The 22,132-nt window shown below is 55.5% G+C and overlaps 1 protein-coding gene across 1 annotated transcript in view; it reads left to right on the forward strand.

The window, feature by feature from the left end:
* The first annotated feature begins 849 nt into the window (after positions 1-849).
* Positions 850-22,132, forward strand: part of SLC38A3 (solute carrier family 38 member 3) — an 86,986-nt gene continuing 65,703 nt past the window's right edge. The window contains exon 1 of the mRNA XM_054033510.1: positions 850-969. The gene's annotated coding sequence lies outside the window, so the exon portion shown is untranslated. The remainder of the gene's footprint in view (positions 970-22,132) is intronic.

The raw sequence follows: 22,132 nt of genomic DNA on the forward strand, positions 1-22,132 counted from the left end.
AATCTGTGGGAATGTACAGCAGCTGCTGGAAATGTTAACTTGTTAATAGCAATCCCTGGCTAGATTAATTTAACTACTGACAGCCAGCGCTGGAGAGGAATTAAGGGAAAGTCAATGCCCAGATGATTTTACAGTCTAAGAGCCTATTTCTGCACATCCTTGCTCACACAAATAGCCTCATTGATTTAACCAGGATTTATAGAATTAGCCCTTGTGTCAAATAGCACTGTGCATTCCTCTAGATAGGCTTGTTTGCTGCCATCAAGGAGTCAAGCAAGTGAATTTGGTTCCCGCTATATTTAGAGCTTCAGGGGTTAGATTAGAAGAACCAAAATAGATCTGGGGCATTTAATCCAGAGGTTATTCCTGGGGCTTTGGGTATGTGCCTATTTGGGATTAAAATCTGCAGAGGGGATCCTACAATCATCTGGATTTTAAAAATGGCTAAACTACCCCCATAAATTAGGCCGAGGGAGAGTTTCTTAGGGAAGTGAAATGTCTGATCTTAGTGTGTGGCAGGAAAGCTCATGGCAAGTCATTCTGTAAAGCGGGGGAGAAAGAGACAGCTTCGTTCGTCACTTGGGGAAAAAGGCAGCGGGACCCAGGAATGAAATCAGAAGAGCTGGGCTGGTGGTGGTAAGCAGAGCGCTACCCTTGCTGTTCCTCTCTAATCCTGCTGTGTGTGTGTGTGTGCGTATGTGTGTGTACATCCCTCCAAGCCTTGGAAAAAAGGGGTCGGCTGTGACGCTGGCCCAGCAGCCACACAGATTGGAAGCTGCGATGGGGGCGGGTCTGTGCTACTTTAATCCTGCCTCCATTGGAATTACTGGGTAACACGGTCCTATAATCTGCACGGTAGCTCTGGGCGCGCAGAGCCATCTCCCAGCAGAGGAAATCGGCAAGTTGCGCCTGCTTTCCCCAGCGCAGACTAGAGCAGCCAGTGTTTGGGGGCATAGTGGGGAGAAGCAGGTAAGTGCCAGCAAACTTGTCCTCTGTTCTCTCACACTGGCTGTGTTTTTCTTTTTCTTTTTCTCTTGAAATTGCTTCCTATAAACTTGCTTTCTAATTTTTTTTAAAATGTGCAAAACTCTTCAATTTCCAAACCACCCTGAAACTGTGAGAACTCTTCCAGTCAAGCCAGGCTCATCCCTCCTAATCTATTCCGGCTGTTCTCATCTAACCTGTCCTGGTCTAAATACTGCCACTCTTTCTACTCTCAGTAATACTGCGTGGGATGGGGTTAGAGCTTTTGACGTATGTGCAAGGGGGTTAGGAATAGCCTATGTGCCGAACACTGATATTTGTGCACTATGTGGAGAGTGAATTGTAGCTCCAGGGCAGCTGTCTTTATCTTCCACTTCCCCCGCCACACCTTTGTTTTTACCTCTTCTGGCTTTCTCCTAAAACTCTTTTAAACTGCCCTGATGGTTTTATTGCCAGGGTCAACAGCCCATAATATTATAAATACTCACATTGCTTTCTTCACTTGCGAAAAGACAGCTGCAAGACTATATAATGAATAGTATAATTCACCATGTGCTCGTCTTAACATGCAGATCTTAGGCTTGGTCTACACTACCCCCCCTAATTCGAACTAAGGTACGCAACTTCAGCTACGTGAATAACGTAGCTGAAGTCGAAGTACCTTAGTTCGAACTTACCTTGGTCCACACGCGGCAGGCAGGCTCCCCCGTCGACTCCGCGGTACTCCTCTCGCCGAGCTGGAGTACCGCAGTCGACGGCGAGCACTTCCGGGTTCGACTTATCGCGTCCAGACTAGACGCGATAAGTCGAACCCAGAACTTCGATTTCCAGCCGTCGAACTAGCTGGTAAGTGTAGCCAAGGCCTTATTCTCTTTCAATGTTGTGAACTATACAAGCCAATGCATGTGGGTCAAATCTGAAGCTACAGCAAAGTTTGCAGGTGACAAAAGCTGGAGTTCTGGTGTGGGTTTTTTTCACTCTTAACTCCTCGTGACCTATAAAAATGTGTGAAGGATCAGAAAGGAGCCGGTGCTAAGTCGGGTTTGCTGCATTAGAACATAGTGCCTGGCTTTGGGCAAAGTCTTGGAAAGTGCCTTATGCTGTGTGAGCTGGGTGGGCCATCTGTTGTCCGATGATTGCTGGGTTGCAGGCATTTAAAAAAATATATCTTTTTTCCGCTTTAATTTTTAATTGGGCATGGGAGTTACATGTCTCCTAGCTCTGGAAACTGTTGCAGCATAGATCAGGTGTCATTGCTCCAGGTTGCGGCAGGAGGCTCTGGGTCAGCACACTACTTGAGAAAACCAGGCTCTTGCACATTGCACCAGGAGACAGAGAAGGTCTTTGGCATTCGATTTCACCAGCAGCAGCATGTGTGTCCCCAGCTGCGTGTCACTAGGGGGGCTCTCTGCAATCAGGGTACTGGGGTGTGGCTATCAGGACTCTGGGCGGGCACTGGGGGGTCACTGTGCGTAGCAGGCTGGATGTAATTTGACTGTGGGAGCTGGCTCTGTGCAGGTGCTGTGGCCCAGGCTGTCTCTGGGGAGCAGGGGGGGACATGCCTGGATTTTTGTTGCCCTGAGCAGGGTATTTATAGAGCCTGGTTGCTCAAGGAGCCATCAGATGGCGGGGGGAGGCGGGGGTGGCACATTGCTTTCTCCTGTGGCCCACATGCTCCAACTGCCAACCACCCACTTTATAATCACTGTGTCCACTTCTAACTCCACCCTTCACCCAGACTTTGATTTGCACAGCCACGCCCATTAGCCTTGATTATAGAGGGGCACCAGGGAGAACTTGCTCCTTCCCCACTTTTAGACAGCCAGGGGAAGGGGGCGCCTAGTACAGGAGAGGCTGGATGGAGCCGGGTGGAGCAGTGCTGAGTGTGGTTGGGTTGCTGGAGCTGGGGTCTCCCATCCCCAGTGACCAAGCCAGGCCCATTCAATGATCATTCACATTTTGCAGCTGATCCCCCGATATGCAGCCAGCTCTGGGGTAAAGCAGTAGCCAACAGCTGAGGAAGGAGGGGCGATTTTGGCCCCAGGTGCAGAGGCAAGCGCCTGCTCTTCAGGGAAGGGCTGGGGGAATCCCACACTGATTGGAGAGGGCCTTGTTTGGTCTAAAATCCTTCCCCAGGCATGGGGAACAGTGCAGTGGGGCTGGTCACCCATTGCCTTCCCCCTTGGGCTGATGTGGGTGTGAGAGAGTCCCACCCCGCTCTGGGGGCGCAGCTCGGCACTCGCGTCACACTGCATGGCAGCATCTTGCACCAGGGGAGGCCAACACAGGACCGGGGCAAAGGGTCTGATCCAAAGCTGGTGGGAGTCAGCAGTCAGTTCCACTGACTTCAGACAGCCAGGGCCAGATGGCTGAGTCCAATCGGTTGGCACTCAGGCATCTGGCTCCAGGGAGTGTGCGTGTTTCACAGCCGGGGTAGGGTAGGGAGCTGTCAGATCTGCTCTGTAGCCAGAGTCACCTCCCCCCTCACCCCCCAGAAGAGGATTGGACTGGCCACACCACAGAGACAGGGGTCTGTTGCCCTGCTGGGCCGGGGCTACAATCACCACAGGTCCTTTAAGGGGAGCCCACACCGGAGCAAGCCAGAGCTAGGGCTAGTGCACAGGCTGTGCGTTCACACACTGAGCCCCAAACAAGGACCCCATGTTTCCAGCTGGAGACAATTAAAGGGCCATGGCTGGGGCGGGGGGGTGTCTAACTACTTTACTCGGCTCTTCCCATGCTGCCTTTTATCTGAGCCTCTCGGGGCCTCCTGGTGCTCATGCGTGACCACACATCCCCCTTTGCACTCGGGGTGGGCAGCCCCATCTCAGAGGTGAGAGGAGTCCCTGCGAGGTGCCAGAGCCAAGCCTCCTCCCCTCCCAGACCAAGAAGGGAACCCAGGAATCCGGGCCCTCAAGGCTTGCTTCTAACCGCCAGACCCAGCTTGCCTCCCGTAGCTGGGACTAGCACCCCGACTCCCAGTCTCCTATGCCAGTCACTAGACCCACTAACCACTAGACCCCACTCCCCTGTGACAGCTGGGATTTTCTAGACCAGGAATCAAGCTGCTCTATCCCCTGCTTTAACCACTTGACCACCAATTACCCTGTGACTCTGCCCCCTGTGGCCTGCTGCAGTACATAGCCTGGGGCGGGTAGGAACACCTTTGATCAGCTCTGCCCCTCCCTTTCCCTGCTCCACCCCAGAGCTGCCGCAGCAGCTGCTGGCCAGCCTGGCTGAAGGCAGCGCTTTGGGGCCCAGAGCTGGGAGTTCAGAGCTGCTGGGGTTTCAGCTGTATCTACACCCACTGGCTGCGGCTGTATCAAATAAACATGCTGCACCAGGCCCTTTCTTTGGTGGATTTGTCGGGAGTGAAGCGCTGGGCTCTCACAGTTTGTTTTCTCAGTAAACCATTCTCCAGGCTGAATAAGAGCCGGCATGGTGGGGAGCTGGGGACCCGGCGCCTGCTCACCTAGGCTGGCCCTGGCACACCGGGGGCATGTGGGGTTTGGCTGCCACCCACGCGCCCCCTGCCGCACAGTGCTGCTGACACAGAGATTTGCTAACAGTCAGGTCCTTTGTGTTCACCCTCAGGTCCCCTTCACATTCCACCAGGTTCCAGGGGAAATGCCTCAACCAAATGCTATTCTAACCCCCTCCTCCTCCCCTCGTTTGTTATCGCTTCCCTGAAAGGGCCGAACATCTGCATCTGTCACCTGCATTCCGGTCACCTCTGGGATACTGGAATGAGGCCCAGACTCCACTGTGCCAGGTGCTGTACACACACAGAGAGAAGCAGCCCCAACCCCACCCAACTTAGGCTAACTAGGCAAAGGTTGGGAGGGGACACTGAGGCACAGCAGAGGGCAGTCACCCAGTAAGGCAGAGGGAGAACCCACATGTCTAGGACCAGTCATCCAGGGGCAGAAGGCTGACCTAGTGGCTTGGGCAGGTTCTGTTCTGGGCTTGGCTCCAGACTTGGGCCTTGTCTACATTACATCTAAGGTGGTGTGTTAGCTAATGCATCTACCAAGTCTAGGCTAGACAAGGCAGTGGGCCGTTAGTGTGTGTTCAGCTGGTTCAATTAAAATCCAGGCCTCCCCCAGGAATGGAAAGGACTGGCTGAGATCACGTCCAGGGGCTATGTCTCTCCTGGCTTCCTCCAATGTACAGCCTCTCCAAGGGAAAATGGCCTGGAGACCCCAATGGCTGGGGCAGACCCCTGAGACAGTGGGCTCATTTCTCCAAACCCTGAGGGGGCAGTTTGCATCCAGCCTCGAACCCGGCAAAGGAACGCATGGGCTGATCCAAGTGGTGGGTCTCAGGCTCAGCCGCTACTGACCTACCCACTGGGCCAGGCTCTGTACAGACACAGCACAAAGAGCCGGAAGTGTCAGTGCTAAGCTGGGCCTCTTGTCTGAGAGCAATTGCTTGAGTTAAAGGGTTAGGCGCCTAAATCCATATGTCCATGGCATGTTACACACCCTGGTCTGCAGAAGCGGGGTCTGCCCCAGCCCCAGCTCCAGAGCCTGGCTTCTGTAGCGCAGGCTCCAGAGGGCCCCATTCCAAAACCCACTGCGCTGGCCAGCAGCTGTCACACGGGCACCTACGGGAGTCGCTTGTGGCTCAAGGGCTGAGCACCCACTGCTAGCGATGGCAAAACTCCCTCTGAGCGCAGGCCCAAGCTGGCTCAGATCTCGCCCCTTTCCCTGAGGCAGCAAGAGAACTCCCCGCTGGCCGTTTGCATCCCCTGCAGCAGGCTCCATCCCTGCCCGCTCTGCAGCGGGCTACCTTCCCGCCTGGCCTGGCCCTGGCTGGTCAAGGCTGCCTGTGATATTGGCAGCTGATGCAGGTTCCCCGGGTCACTCCTTCCTCCTGCTCGATCATGTTCAGGGGAAGGAGCTAGTGCTGTTGGAGCATGTGTCTGGGTCTTGGGGGCAGCCCCCACTTGCGGGAGGTTTCCCAGGACAGCATCTGACAGCTGGTGGCTCCTGCTTTGCAAGTGACCCCTGGGTGTGTGTCACCCCGGCTGAGGTTAGTGGGGGTTGGCTTCAGGGGTAGGCACCGCATAGCCCCCCAGTGCTCCCTGGGCATGGGGAGGAGGTGCTGGGGCGGCCCCTGCTGTCCCGGGTGCTGGAACGCCATGGCTGTCTTTGCAGCTCGCCTAAGAAGGAAGTCGCCATCTGTCCATGTTCTCCCAGCCTTTGCTTCCCCTGCCCCATGGCTTCTGCATGGCACGGGGCCCCCGCCCTCCTTCCCTCATCCTCGCACTTCCGAGTCCCCCTCGCAGCCAGGCCGCGCCATCGACTAACACAGCTTTCTTCCCTGACGGGTGGGTTTAGTGCCTCGCGGAGGAGTGGCACTAGGTTAGTGAGGGCTGGTGCTTAGAGCAGGGGGGCCTGGGGCCCAGGCTGCCAGGATTCAATTTCCCACTCTGCTACTGATTCACCATGTGATCATGGACCAGTTGCTGCCCTGCTCCGTGCCTCAGTTTCCCTATCTGTAACATGGGGTGATGGCCTCTCCTGCCTTTGCCAGTGGTCCAGGGCGGGTCCTGCGGAGGAATACAGAAAAGCCCAGCCCATAACCTACCTGGATGGTACTGCGATCCTGGGCATGGGCTGGAGGGAGCGTTCCTGTCAGACCCCTGCCAGGGTGGGCTCAGGCACTGAAGCGTCACAGCAGGTTACCCCCCTACTAGCATGTATCCCTTCAGAGCTGGGAGGGTCTCAGAGGGCTCTTCTTCCCTGGGAGATTGGGGCATGGCCCAGGGCTGGTTCTGGAGGCCAGCCTCCCCTCCTCCCCCGAGAATCCCATTGCTGGGGTGGGTAGGGTTAGGACCTGCACCAATGGTGGGGGCTGGCTGGAGTGTGACATGTGCCATGGAATCGGGGGGGCTCTGCCCTGCTTCCAAATAGGCCAGTGTGGTGAGATGCCAAGGGAGCTCCAGCGGCTGGGAGACCCAGCTCGTCGGCTGGACTGGGTGCGGGATGCACGGGAGCCCCACAGCCTGGCTGGGCAGTGAGGGGTTGAATCCACCCCCCAACACACCTGCTCCACACTCAGACTTTGTGACACTGGTAGCAAAGCCCTGGCGGGTTTGCCCGTGTGGGTGCTTTGCTGCGCAGATCACCACGTACGAACCCCGTGCGCTGGGCTGGCCTCGTCTCTTGTTCAGCGGCTGCAGCCACGTGTGCACGTCCCTGCTCATCAGCGCACCCTCGCTGATTATCCAGAGCAGCTGTGAGCTCTTTTGAGGCTCCCTCCTCCCCCTCGCTAGGATTAGATTTCCTCCCCAAGGGCAGCTCAGGACACTGGGAGTGAGGCTGTGCATCCAGCCCTTCTCCAGGCGGGGGGCCAGCCCTTGGCCACGGCTCCTTCCTTTGCGCAAGCATGGGGGAGAGGTTGGGACTCCGGCCCCCAACGAAACTCAATGGCTGTGAATGGGTTGGCTATTAATCCCCTGGTGGGGAAGCTGGGCAGAGACATCCAGTGTCATGGCAGGGTGACAGTTGGGGGCTGGGAGCCAGGACTCCTGGGTTCTCTCCCCAGCTCTGGGAGGGGAGTGGGAGCTAGTGGTTAGAGCAGGGAGGGGCAGAAGGGGGGGTTGGGAGCCAGGATTCCTGGGTTCTCTCCCAGCTCTGCTACTAGCTCACTGTGAGATGGGACGTTGCAAACTCCAGTGGAGGCAAATGGTCAGGCAAAGCTCTGCAGCGTTCCCTGCATCAGGGCTTGGGCCCGTAGCTGTGGAAGCTGCTTGGGGCAGGGACTATATCTTGGTGTGTGTTTCACACAGCGCTGAGTGCACAGTAGCGGAAAAAGCCCCTACCCTCTGCGTGGCTCAGTGGAACAGCTCCACTGCCATCTCTCAGGGATGGGGAGGCGTGGGTAGTGGGTGATTGGGGGAAGCGCGGCACACCCCTCTGGGGTAGGGCCTGTTAGTTCAAGTGGTGCCTGTGTTCCGTGTCCCCTTCCATGCCCGGCCCCCAGAGGAGATGGAGCTGTCACAGCTCAAGCTGTAGCAGCTCCTTCTTTGTGCTCTGGAGGTTTCAGGGTGCTGGCCAGGGTGGCTGTCGCCCAGAGGAAGGATGGTGGCTGATCAGGGAATGAGGTGAGCTGGCTGTGCCACTGACTCCATTAGACCTTGAGCAAGAAACGCACAGGCTCAGCTCCCTGTCTGGGCAAGGGGGGGCAGAGCACTGCCTGGCTCCCAGGAGTGTGGGGCAGACATGCTGCAGAGGAACATGCCCAAGGTAGAGGCGGGGGGAGTTCCACCCACAGTGGATAAGCGGGACAAATGTTGTCTGCACCGAACAGCTGTTTGCAATTGGAGCAACCATCCCCCAACCCAGCTGTGGGTCACTGTGCTTCTTACATGCCTAGTTTTGAGACCAAAGCTCCCCCCATCCCTCCCCTCTAGATCCGTCACCCAGGGCCAGGAGCAGCAGAATTTTTCCTACCCCAGTGGGTGAGTGGAGGGCAGAGAGCCTGGCCCGGAGCAGCAGTGACTGGCTCGGAGCTGGCTCCGGACCAGCCAACCACACAGAACAACCCACACCCGGGCAGGATGGTCCGGTGGCAGGGAACGTGTGAGAGTGTTAGGCCCAGCATGTGTGACAGTCACTTCCGACTCTGTGTCCTCACTGACTGGAACCCAACTCAGGCACAGCAGCTAGGGAAGGGCTGAGATGGGGGCATTCCTGGGTCTTCGTTTCTGCTCTAAGAACACTTTGCAACCTACTCAGGCCAGGATCCCGGCCCCAGGGCATTCAGTCTAGATTAGCTGGAGAAGTTAATGGGGGACTTCTGACAGCCCTTGGGGGAAAGGCGCCAGGAACCCCATGTGCTCATAGCTCTGGACAGGGACTCTGCAGACCTGGGTTTTGGCCCCAGCTCTGCCACAGGCTCCCGTGTGATGTCAGTGCCCATCTGTGCATGCGGTTATAGCCCCTCCGGTCTCCCAGTCTTCAGAGCACCTGGCATGGGAGCAGCTGGATGCTGATGGGGGCCTGTAATGCTACTGTAATGAAATAGTGATCAAGGGCCCTGAGGGGAAGGGAGCTCTGCATGATTTATAGAGGAGTTGGGCTTGACTGGCACTGCCAGAGCTGGCTCTGATACCCGAACAGCAGCTGCTGAGCCACCAAGCTACCAAGCTAGGGACTGCATTCTTCCAGCAAAGCAGCATTTACCTTCTCCCTCCTACGGGGGGCGCGGGTACCTCACCTTCCCCCATGCCCGATGGGCCCATGGGTGTCAAGGGGTGAGGGAGAGCTCCGTCCCATGGGCCAGCAGGGGGCGGGATGTCGGTGGGAAGAGGGGGACACTTTGTTGGAGAAGGCGTGTTGAGGACAGGGGCTGCAATTTTCCCTGAAGCAGTGGGACAAGGGCAAAGTCCATGCCCCAGCTAGACCCCACTAAAGCTCTAGTTTGAGGAGAAAGGTGGGGGCCAGACCTCAGCTGGTCCCTCTGCCTGGACTGGATTGCACCCGAGCATGTGGGCGAGGGCAGAGGGAGTGACCCGAGTAGCTGAAAAAACAGATCCAAGTCTTGGAAGACAAGAGAAACCCAGCCGGGTCTTAGCGCTGCGCCAGGGGATAGCAGAGTCGTCGGGGAGCTGGGAACGCAGATGAAGGGATGAGTGTCCCAGTGCCTGCTAGAATGCGGAAGTGGATCTCTGAGCTGGTTTGCCAGCAGAGGGAGGCATTAGGATGTGTAGATGCCAGGCGGGCTGCCAGGTAGATTGCAGCCCCAGGAGCAGGAGAGGCCTAAGCATAGGCGTGCGCACGGGGTGTGCCAGGTGTGCCCAGGCACACCCTAATGCAGGGGTGGGAAAATGGCTCCACTCTCCCGGCGCGGCAAGCCACGGGGTCCGCACTCCCAGGCCAGAGTACCCGGCCAAGCACAGCAAGCCACCGGCCCCTCCCCCGCCCTCCCCTGGAATGATACCAGCGCAGCACTCTGGGGGCTGGGGCTGCACGCTCCCGCGGGGCAATGTTTAGCTCTGCGGGGAGGCAGACATGCTCCCTGCTCATCTGGAGCCATCCCGCCGTGTGCACAGCATTCTGAGGGGCAGGGCTGCCCGCTCCCATGGGGCAGCGTGTCTGGCTCTGCACAGAGCAGAACATGCTGCTAGGAGCCTCATAGTAAGGGGTCCGGGGTTGGGGGGGTTGGATAAGGGGTGGGGGCAGTCAGGGGACAGGGAGCAGGGTGGGTTGGATAGAGGGTGGGATCCCGGGGGAGTGGTTAGGGGCGGGGGGGTCTCTGGAGGGGGCAGTCAGGGAGCGGGGGGGTTGGATTGGGCATGGGAGTCCCAGGGTCTGTCAGGGGGTGGGGGGTGGATAGGGGTCAGGGCAGTCAGGGGACAGGGAGCAAGGAGGGTCCTGGGGGGCAGTTAGGGTGGGGGGGTCTCTGGAGGAGGTGGTCAGGGGACAAGGAGCTGGGGGGGTTGGATGAGTCGGGAGTTCTGGGGGGGGCTGTCAGGAGGCAGGGTTGTGGAGAGGGGTTGGGGCAGGCAAGGAGCGGAGGGGGTTGTATGGGTTGGGAGTTCTGGAGGTCCTGTCAGGGGGTGGGGAGCACTTGGATAGGCGTGGGAGTCCTGGGGGTCTGTTTGGGGGCAGGGGTGTGGATAAGGGTTGGGGCAGTCAGGGGACAGGTAGGGGGTCGGGTCCTAGGGGGGCAGTTAGGGGACAAGGAGCAGGGAAGCTTAGATAGGGGGTGGGGTTCTGGGGGGCAGTAAGGGGCAGGGGTCCCAGGAGGGGGTAGTCAGGGGACAAGCAGCAGGGGGGCTGGGATTTCTGAGGGGGGCAGTCAGGGGGTGGGAAGTAAGAGGGAGTGGATGGGGGCAGGGTGGGGCTCCCTGGGTGCACACCCTAATGAAATGTGCTGCACATGCCTATGGGCCTAAGGTACCAGCATTGGCCAGCTGAGCCGTGGTGCTGTGCAGTCCCAGTGCTATTTATCAAGGGCTCTGCTAACACAGGAGTCTAACCGGAGCAGAGCACTCATGAAGGCCTGGAGTGCCCTGGGCCCAGCCTCTGAGCAGCTTCCCCCGTGGGGTTGGCCCCAGTGCCAGGGAGCTGGCAGCACTAGGCTTCTCCAAGGGGAGCTGTGGTCTCTTCCAGGCAAAGGGTGTTTGTGGCTCGAGCTGTCTGTGCACACTGAGTGCTTGGAATCCCCAGAGCTTTCAAACACAAACTAGAAATCCCTATAGCCTGGGTCCAGCACTTCCCCCAGTTCAGTCTTTGTTCCTCAAGTGTTTCCAGGAGTCCTGGTGTGGTGAGTGAAGAACAACAGATGATGTCACTCCCTGCCTTATATAGCTTTAGCATACGGCGGGAACCCTTTGTCCCAAAACTCAGTTTGTGGGAAAACACTGACATCCCAAGATGGAGTCCAGAGTCATGTGGTCTCCTCACATGTCCTTGCTGAGTCATAGCAGCCATTACTTACAGACTGTCTGGAGCATTCTCCCGAAGGCTCACCAGGCCGGGGATAAGCTTCTCCTAAGGCCTACTGTTTTTCCTAATGGCCCATTACACTGAATACGCCCTTCCCCACCAGCTATCTAGACTGGAAGCATCCTGCGTAGTGGGCAGGTGTAAGTACATGTGAAATACAGATACATAGTCAATCTTCATAACTTCAGATACAAAATAATACATGCATACAAATAGGATAAATGTATTCAGCAAATCATAACTTTTCCAATGACATCTTACATGAACCATCTGGCATAAAATGCATCCTAATTATGCCATAAGCATATAATAATATCACTATGAAGAATATGGGGTGCAGTGTCACAGCAGGGAGCAAAACAGTCTTGCTGATTTGGTGCCCCGCGTCCTCATCTTGTGCTGGTTTCACACCCATGGCTGTCATTGCACTGACTCCTGAATCACACCGGAATGAGCTCGTTATCGGCCTATTTGTTGGCTGGGTCTAACTGAGTAAAACCGCTGCCCGACTCCCCTGATTTTATGGCCCATCTTGTAATATTTGGTGTTTCTTTTCCTCAAAGCCCCAACTCCTGGAGTCCTGGGATTAGGTCAGAATCTCAGCTGGTATTTTTATAAGTCAGTAAGCATCTGGCCCTAGTGGAGAAGAGCTAGAGAACGTGACCCCTAAAGGGTCAAAACTGGGAGGGGAATGGAGAAAGCCCAAAATGGATTAAATCTTTAAATTTCCTGGCGTTTAAGCCAATCTCGTAACTGTGGTAACAGAGATTCCCCCTCTCCCCTATCCAGATAACAACCTTTCAGAGCGAAGGCACTGATCAGTGTTTATGCTACTGCCCAGCTGGACTTTGCCTGAATCAGAGCCCAGCCCAGCTGCCCCCAGCGCAAATGGGAAAGACTCCCATTGACTGCACCGGGGGTGGGAGCAGGGCTATGGCTCACTGCTGGGTTACAGGCAAGACCCAGGATTAGGGACTCTTGGGGGGCCAGCTGAGCCCTAGCTATGGACAGAACCAGCCAGTGAGGATAATCCCTTGCATTTCTCTAGCACCTGCCTGGCACGGCACATCTCAAAGAGCCCATAGCTCCTGGAGACCAGGATTGCTGACCCACCACCAAAATGCAGCCACCTCTGGGCAGTGACCCATCAGCTGGTTTGCAGCACTCAGCAACACTGCTTGGTAGTCTAGGAAGAGAAGGGGAAGCCTGGTCCCACTTGAAGCTGCAGGGAGTGTAGGAGGCAGACAGGAATGGGCTGGAGTGGGACTTGGTGAACATGGCTTTGGGGGAAGGCCCCTTGAACGGGCGAGGTTGCCAGTCTGTACAGGAATGGGCAAATGGGCAGGGTGGGCCAATGGTGCTGCAGTCACACAAATCCAAAGGTTATAAATCCCAGTGTAGGGGCAACACACAGATTCCAGCCCCTGTGTCTGCCGGGGCTGAATGAGCAGGGGAAGAGGGGCTGCCCAGCAGTTGGTGGGGCGGGTTCTGTGTTTACACTGGCTTCCTGCAGCAGGTGTATGTGGCTGGGGGAGGGTGGGTGTGCAGCTTTCCCCCTCAGTGCTGTCGCACTGATCTAATTGCTTGCACATCAGACAGGAAATCACATGAGTTGGAGCTTTGGTTGTAGACGAAGCAACATGTATTGCTACCACTTAGGAAAATTCTTCCCACATTCCATCAAAGATGCGAGACCACCAACTCACTCATCTGGTCCACACCAAGGTCACCATTGAAACTCAGACGCCCTGAGATTGATTTTTATTCACATTTCCCTTTTTGTTCCCGTTCTGTTCCTGTGGCCTTCAGGTGCCAGGGGATCATTAATAAGCACTGGAGTTTTTCATTACAGATCTCAGAGTGCTTCTCGCAGGCAGCTAGGCCCACTATCTCCATTTTGCAAATGGGGAAACCGAGGCACATAGGTGAAATTATTTGCCCAGGATCACTCACCTGGCCAGTGCAGAACCAGGAAGCTAACACAGCTCTCTGAGTCTCTGGCCACTCTGCCACACTCCCTTTGGCTGGCTTGTCTCTAACCCTAACACATCTGCTAAGGGGACTGGGGAGGAAGGATCCCCACCCCCCCCTTGTGCAATCACATTAGGGTGGCAGCGCCAGGGGAAAGCAGGGCTGTGACCGCTACTCCCCTGATGCCAGCCAGTGTCCCAGGATAGGGCTGGAAGTGCCCTGGTTCACCCCCTCTGATTATCCCCCCAGGGCCACAAGGGGGAGCCCACGGAAGATGGTCATCTCAGAGGCACAGCACCTCCTAGTGCACTGACTGCAAGCACTGCACCTGCACGCTGCCACTAACGGCACAGTGTAACAGCCTTCAGTACCACTAGGGTGCATGTGGCAAGTGTTAGAGCCTAGAGGTTAAACAGCTGGGCTGTCTAAGCCATGAGGTCAGATGCTCCCGAAGCTTATTTCTCCATCCATGTGACTGGCGATTCATTCTCAGGCCACTTTGACAGAAAAGAAGTAATGGAATATTAGCAAAGAAGCCAAGGTAGAAAACTGACCATGAGGAACATGGGGCTCTCTAGAGTGGCTCAGAGCCCAGATCAGTCTAGGATGCTGTCCTGTCTCTGATGGGGGCCAGCACCAGCTGCTGCAGAGGAAGGTGCAAGAGACCCCCTCATGACAGCTGTGGAAGAATCAGTTTCTTCCTAACCCCATTAGTTAGAAGTTGGCCTGAAGCATGAAGGCTGAAGGGAGGCCTCCAGTGCCTGGAGCCAGCTGGCTGAGTGGCCTCAGTTGTTTCTTTAGGAATGACTTAGACGCCTACCTAACTCCAGGTGAGGTGGATGATCCATTTAGGGCACTCAGGTGGGCACTCCAGGTTCAGTTTGCCCCTCTGCCAACTGAGAAGGGGTTTGACCAGGGACCTCCCCTTCCAAGATTCTAGCGTTTGGGCTACGGAGCGAGTCTAGGGTTGCCAGTGTCTGTTTTTTGACTGGAACACCCGGTCGAAAAGGGACCCTGGTGGCTCCAGTCAGCACTGCTGACTGGTCTATTAAAGTTCAGTTGGCGGCACAGTGTGGAGCAGCCAGCATGTGCCTCGGGCTCCTAGGCAGAGGGGCGGCTGGGGGGCTGTGTGCTCTGCCCCCGCCTGCAGGCGCTGTCCCGAGCATTGGCTCCGCAGCTCCCATTGGCTGGGAACTGTGGCCAATGGGAGCTGCATGGGCAGTGCCTGTGGGCGGGGGCGGTGCCCTAGCTGCCTCTCCACCTAGGAACCAGAGGGACATGTGGCCGCTTCTCGGGAGCCGCCTGAGGTCAGCACCGCCCGGAGCCCACACTGCAATTATCCCTCTGGCTCCAGTGTGGACGTACCTTCAGCTTCTCTCTTTCTGTCATCTCCTCTTGGTTCCCAGCAGCTTAGCTCTAACCTGGCCAGCATGGGACCCCTGGCTTTTCCCCCAATCCCTCTCCCTAGCCAGCTCCCTACCTCCCCATCCCATGAGAGCCCGCCCCGCGCTCCACAACCCGACACTACTTCCTCCATGCTGTTTCTCAGATCCGGCCTTCTCTTCGGGTCCCAATGCCGGCTCTCCCATCTGGATGCCACCCCTCCTCTCCTCGTGCCCGTCTTCCCATGGTCTGTCCACATCACCCGCTCCATGTCGCCACTGCCTCCCGCCATCTCGTCTTGCCCTGCTGGCCCCTTGTCTCCGCCCGTGCTGCCAGCCTCACCCCCTGCCTGCTGTCTCGCCAGTGTCTCCAGGCTCCCTCTCCCACTTGGAGCTTTGAAAAGGTCCTCCGGAGCGCGGTCACTGAACTGATCCATAAAGCTTCAGCCCTCACCTCCTCCAGCCCCCTTGCCAAGACCCACTGCTGCCACCCCACCCACAAGAACTCAGACAGAGGTGAGGCTGCAAGGCAGCTGGGCAGGAGATTGGCAGGCAGCCAGTCGCAGCTTTATGGTAACTAAGTGTTTTGTTTGGGAATTGGGAAACATGGCCATAATATTTGGGGTCAGGAAGGAATTTCCCCCCCAGGTCAGATTGGCAGAGACCCTGGGGGCTTTTCTCCTTCTTCTGTAACATGGGTCACTTGCAGGTTTAAATTAGTGTAAGTGGTAGATTCTCTGTCACTTGAAGTCTTTAAATCATGATTTGAGGACTTCAGTAACTCAGCCAGAGGTTAGGGGTCTGTTACAGGAGTGGGCGGGTGAGATTCTGTGGCCTGCAATGTGCAGGAGGTCAGACTAGATGATCATGATGGTCCCATCTGGCCTGAAAGTCTCTTTGTCTCTGAGAAACACTGGGTCTCTTCTTTGGAGGTAAAAATTCAGCTGGGGATATGAGATTGTTTTGGTTTCGGTTTGTTCTAATAGTTCCAGTTAGCACTCTTCAGCGGTAAATCTCAAAACACTTTACAAAGGAGTTCGGTGCCGTTATCCTTGTTTTACAGGTGGGGAAACTGAGGCACAGGGTGGGGACATGATTTGCCCAAAGTCAGCCAGCAGGCCCTTGGCAGAGCCAGGGACGAGAACCTGGTCTCCTGAGTCCCAGTCCAGTGCTCTATCCACTAGGCCATGCTGCTTCCCTGCTGTAGACCATTTTTCTGCAGTGTGAAATCAACTCTACTCAATCTCTGACATGCAAACTCATCCTGTTTGATTGGAGCTGATTTGGCATCTTTGTAAGTTCTTCATTGTGGGGCTTGTGCAGTGGTGCTGGAACACTTTTAATAGTGGGGGTACTGAAAGCCAGGCCCCTTACCCCATCTGTGCCCCCCCCCCCCCAGCTGGGGCTGGGAGCAGGGCCATATCTCCAGGAGGGAGGGACCCAGACAAGGGTAAGGGGGCTGAGGCTGTGGCCACAGCTGGGGGCAGGCACAGGACCAGCAGACAGGACCCTGTGTGCCGGCATGCTGCGTAAAACCTGGGGGTGCTGCAGCCCCCCCGCGCCCATAGTTCCCATGCCTATGGGCTCGTGGTGTTTACCTGGTCGGCTAAGAGGCCTATGGAACCAGTAATCGTCCCGAGTCGCATTGTCTGAGCTCGTGACATTCGCAAGCCGGTCTAGCTGTGATAGGCAGAATTGGCAACCTGCAGCCACCTGACAAATCATGAGATTGGTGGAAAAATCATAAGACTTTTCAAAATCATGTTTTTAAATTCTTATTTTTCCCTTTTAGTTCTGAGCCCTTCAGGGGCAGGGGTCACATTTTTGTGCTTTTGCTCTGTAGCTGTGAGGGCTAGAAATATTTCCAAAAAAGAAAACGGATATTTCCTCAGAACGAGAATAACAAGAAGCAATGAGCTTAATCTGCAGCAAGGGCGATTTAGATTTGATGTCAAGTATCAGAGGGGTAGCCGTGTTAGTCTGAATCTGTAAAAAGCAACAGAGGGTCCTGTGACACCTTTGAGACTAACAGAAGTACTGGGAGCATAAGCTTTCGTGGGTAAGAACCTCACTTCTTCAGATGCAAGTAATGGAAATCTCCAGAGGCAGGTATATATCAGTGTGGAGATAACAAGGTTAGTTCAATTAGGGAGGGTGAGGTGCTCTGCTAGCAGTTGAGGTGTGAACACCAAGGGAGGAGAAACTGCTTCTGTAGTTGGATAGCCATTCACAGTCTTTGTTTAATCCTGATCTGATGGTGTCAAATTTGCAAATGAACTGGAGCTCAGCAGTTTCTCTTTGGAGTCTGGTCCTGAAGTTTTTTTGCTGTAAGATGGCTACCTTTACATCTGCTATTGTGTGGCCAGGGAGGTTGAAGTGTTCTCCTACAGGTTTTTGTATATTGCCATTCCTGATATCTGACTTGTGTCCATTTATCCTCTTGCGTAGTGACTGTCCAGTTTGGCCAATGTACATAGCAGAGGGGCATTGCTGGCATATGATGGCATATATAACATTGGTGGACGTGCAGGTGAATGAGCCGGTGATGTTGTAGCTGATCTGGTTAGGTCCAGTGATGGTGTTGCTGGTGTAGATATGTGGGCAGAGTTGGCATCGAGGTTTGTTGCATGGGTTGGTTCCTGAGTTAGAGTTGTTATGGTGCGGTGCGTGGTTGCTGGTGAGAATATGCTTAAGGTTGGCAGATTGTCTGTGGGCGAGGACTGGCCTGCCTCCCAAAGTCTGTGAAAGTGAGGGATCATTGTCCAGGATGGGTTGTAGATCACTGATGATGCGTTGGAGAGGTTTAAGCTGAGGACTGTAGGTGATGGCCAGTGGAGTTCTGTTGGTTTCTCTTCTGGGCCTGTCTTGTAGCAGGAGGCTTCTGGGTACACGTCTGGCTCTGTTGATTTGTTTCTTTATTTCCTTGTGTGGGTATCGTAGTTTTGAGAATGCTTGGTGAAGATCTTGTAGGTGTTGGTCTCTGTCTGCGGGGATGGAGCATATGCGATTGTACCTCAGTGCTTGGCTGTAGACGATGGATTGTGTGGTGTGTCCGGGGTGGAAGCTGGAGGCATGAAGGTAGGCGTAGCGGTCGGTGGGTTTTCGGTATAGGGTGGTGTTAATGTGGCCATCGCTTATTTGTACGGTGGTGTCCAGGAAGTGGACCTCCCGTGTAGATTGGTCCAGGCTGAGGTTGATGGTGGGGTGGAAGCTGTTGAAAGCATGGTGGAATTCTTCCAGGGCCTCCTTCCCATGGGTCCAGATGATGAAGATGTCATCAACATAGCGTAGGTAGAGAAGGGGCATGAGTGGACGAGAGCTGAGGAAGCGTTGTTCCAGGTCAGCCATAAAAATGTTGGCATATTGTGGGGCCATGCAGGTGCCCATAGCGGTGCCACTGGTCTGGAGGTATATATTGTCACCAAATTTGAAATAATTGTGCGTGAGGATAAAGTCACAGAGGTCAGCAATAAGTTGTGCTGTGTCATCATCAGGGATACTGTTCCTGACAGCTTGTATTCCATCTGTATGTGGGATGTTTGTGTAGAGAGCCTCTACATCCATGGTGGCTAGGATGGTGTTTTCTGGGAGGTCACCAATGCATTGTAGTTTTCTCAGGAAATCTGTGGTGTCACGGAGATAGCTGGGAGTGCTGGTGGCGTAGGGTCTGAGTAGGGAGTCCACATATCCAGACAGTCCTTCAGTGAGAGTGCCAATGCCTGAGATGATGGGGCGTCCAGGATTTCCAGGTTTGTGGATCTTAGGTAGTAGATAGAATAACCCCGGTCGGGGCTCTAAGGGTATGTTGATTTGTTCCTGTGTTAGTGTAGGGAGTGTCCTGAGTAGATGGTGCAGTTTCTTAGTGTATTCCTCAGTGGGATCTGAGGAAAGCGGCCTGTAGAATTTGGTATTGGAGAGTTGTCTGGCAGCCTCCTTCTGGTAGTCAGACCTGTTCATGATGACAACAGCACCTCCTTTATCAGCCTCTTTGATGATAATGTCAGGGTGGTTTCTGAGGCTGTGGATGGCATTGCGTTCTGCACGACTTAGGTTATGAGGCAAGCGATGTTGTTTTTCCACAATTTCTGCCTGTGCACGTCGGCGGAAGCATTCTATGTATAGGTCCAGACTGTCATTTCGACCCTCAGGAGGAGTCCATGTGGAGTTCTTCTTCCTGTGTAGTTGCAATCTGCTAGCAGAGCACCTCACCCTCCCTGATTGAACTAACCTCGTTATCTCCACACTGATATATACCTGCCTCTGGAGATTTCCATTACTTGCATCTGAAGAAGTGAGGTTCTTACCCACGAAAGCTTATGCTCCCAGTACTTCTGTTAGTCTCAAAGGTGTCACAGGACCCTCTGTTGCTTTTTATAGATTTGATGTTAATCACATGACTCTGGGAGCTGGGGCTTTAAGAAAACCACACCAAGTAGCATGACTTGGGGTCAAATCCTGAGAGTTTGCAGCACTGAGTGGGCCAAGATTTCCAAACTGGCGTCCCTAAACTTCAACCATGAGGGGGTGAATATTTCAAAACTCCATAAGTCCCACTGAAGGGCAAAATAACTAGGCATGTGAAGGCTTTTTGCTCTAAATCCAAAAGTAGGCACCTCAATGTCTTGCTTTTCAGAGGTCCTGAGGCCCCCACCTCAGTAACTGCGCCCGTTTAACTCAGGGTCCGTTTAGCATGTTTGAAAATTGGGCCTCTTGCCTGGGTGTCTAAACCTGGATTTTGGACGGTACCCAACTTTCGGAACCCAGCGAGTCAACAATCAGCCATATTCTTCCACCTGTCGGAAGCACTGTCTAGTGGTTAGAGCACTGGCCGAGTCTGAACACCTGGGTTCTTCCTGGCTCTGGGTGGGGACTGCGGCCCGTGGGTGAGAGTGCAGGACTGAGAGTCAGGGCTCTGGGAGGGAGTGTCAGCTAGTGGTTAGAGTAGGGGGGCTGGGAGCCAGAACTCCTGGGTTTTATTCCTTGCTGCTTACGTGACCTCAGGCAAGTTCTGTTCAGCTCTCTGGGCCTTGCTGAGCTTCTGCCCAGCCACCTCCTTACGCCAGCGACAAGTAGGCACAATGTAGCCTCCCAGCCCGCCCGTTTGGGGAGACTGAGTCAGAGAGCAATAACTCCCAAGCGAAGCAGTGGCAGAGACAAGAATAGGACCCAATGTCCTGGGCTCACTGCACACCCACGCTGCCTGCCTGGGTTATAGATCCGCAGCATGCCATGGTCAAACCAGGGCAGGTAATGAGAAGTTGCAGGCATTTCCTAGACTCTACTGACCACGTAGGCCAGCGCTTGGGTACCTGGCCAGCCACACGCAGCCCCAGCAGCTGGGCAAGTGCCTGGTGCTAAAGCCGGATTACTGCCATTAATGTTTCTGCTTCCCGGGCCCCAGGGCAGACGGATTATCAGGGATTCAGCTATGACGAGAAGGGAGATGAGTGAGTGTTTCTCCCTCCGCAAAGCTGCCCCTCCGCCTCCTCCTGAGCTCTGCCAGCCTCCAGGCAGGGGACCAGCCGGGGGCAATAGCATGGCTTGGCTAGCAGCGCCTACTACTGAGGCCAAACACTCCATCAGCTGCTTCTCTGCACTCTTCCGGTGAGCAGTCCAGATAGAGAGGCTGAGGGGTGCTGCCACCAAAAGCCAGATGCCACCTGTACCCCGTGCCACCTGTACCCTGTGCCACCCTCCCCAGCCCATGATCCCTCAAGGTAAAAACTACACTGCCTTGTCTCCTCTAGGCTTTCCTAGCCTCCACGGTGTAAAAACAGCCCTGGATTGGGCAGCAAGGAGGTGGCCTGTGTGTGTGTTAGATCTTGTCTACATGCCGCAGGCTGCACTGGTTTAGCTTAAATCAGTTCTCAAAGTAGTGCAACTCCCCCTCCCTTCTTCCCTCCCCTCCTTTCCCCCCCATGTAGATGCTCTTGTTTCAGGTGGGCTGAAACAGGTTCCTGGCCAATTGCAGCTAAACTGCTATCGGCCTGGTTTAAACTGAAATCAGAGGCTGCGCCCAGCTCTTTGCAGCGACCAAAACCCACCCCTGAAGCCAAGGCGCTGTGTGTGTAGACAAAGCCCAGGTGGGTGCGTCTCTGTCTGTCTGCGCGGGGCTGAAGGTGACTGCCCTGTGCTACTTACTGGCTGAGCAACCAAAAGCTGCTCTCTGGGATCCAGCGATTCCTGCTCTTGCTGCCAGCCCTGCCAGGTTCCAAGCCCAGCAAAACTCTGAGTTTTGTTGCTGCTCTCCAGCTGCTGAGGCAATGCCAGTGCCTGTGTTAGTGGGAGCAAGGCCCAGCACTGCAGGGGCTCTTGGGAGTTGCCCGTGCCCAGCTCCTCGCTGGCGGCGAAAGAGCAGGGCAGGTGCTGAGCCGGCGGCCTGGAAGGGTTGGGTTTGTATAGATAGCTGGGTGTTAAGAGACACAGCCCAGATTAGCTTTAGGGTCCTTCTTCCTCGCTGCTCCCAGCGCATTTTACCAGGGGAGGGGCAGGTATCACCACTCGTGCTGTGGAGCAGGGTGAAGGCTTGGCCACAGCGCAGCTAGGAACCCAGGTGTCCTGGCTAGTGGCTTGGTGCCCTAGCCCCTGGCTGCTGCCACTCCACAGCAAGGAGCCCAGGCTGAGCTGGGCAGGGCGGGCACCACCTGGCTGGAGCCCAGCCTGAGCATCACATCAGAATCAAGGATTCTTTTAAAGCCAGCGATGAGGGTGGGATTTAAATATTCCAGCTGCACTCTCACCCCCCTCCAATGATAGAGCGCCTTCCCGAGGTGGCCAGAGCCATCACCTCCATTTTATAGAAGGGGAAACTGAGGCACAGACGGGCCATGACTCTCCCAAGGTCCGCCAGAAGGCCAGAGCTAAGGATAGACCCACAGTTTCCTGATTCCTAGCCTGGTGCTCTCTCCGCTAGGCTACACCCTCCCCTCTGCTGGAAGTAGAGGTTACTTTGATAGCCTGAGAGAAAGACAGGGTGGCCTGGCACTGGCCTGGCACTGCTGTGCCCAGCGAGGCTGCCATCACCCCAGCCTGGTCTGGGCACCCCGGCAAGACCCACTGCCCACAAGAGCCAGATCCCTAAGCCTCGGGCTCCGCTCCCCCTTCGCTCCCACTGCCTCCCAGCTGAGGCAGGGCCCATTGAAGCATGGGGCAGTCACACCTGGGGGGACATTTAGGCCACACCTCCTCACCCCAAATGACCCGTCCCGGCAAGATCCCCAATCGACCCCCTTGTCCTGGCTCCTATGCCTGGGGCCGGGCTGCCTGGGCTGAGGCCTTCTCAGCCCAGTGGGCCATGCGGCTCTGCCAAGTGAGTCACTGAGCCCTGCCAGGGCT

The sequence above is a fragment of the Malaclemys terrapin genome, chromosome 7 (assembly GCF_027887155.1).
Source record: "Malaclemys terrapin pileata isolate rMalTer1 chromosome 7, rMalTer1.hap1, whole genome shotgun sequence".
Classification (NCBI taxonomy): Eukaryota; Metazoa; Chordata; order Testudines; family Emydidae; genus Malaclemys; species Malaclemys terrapin.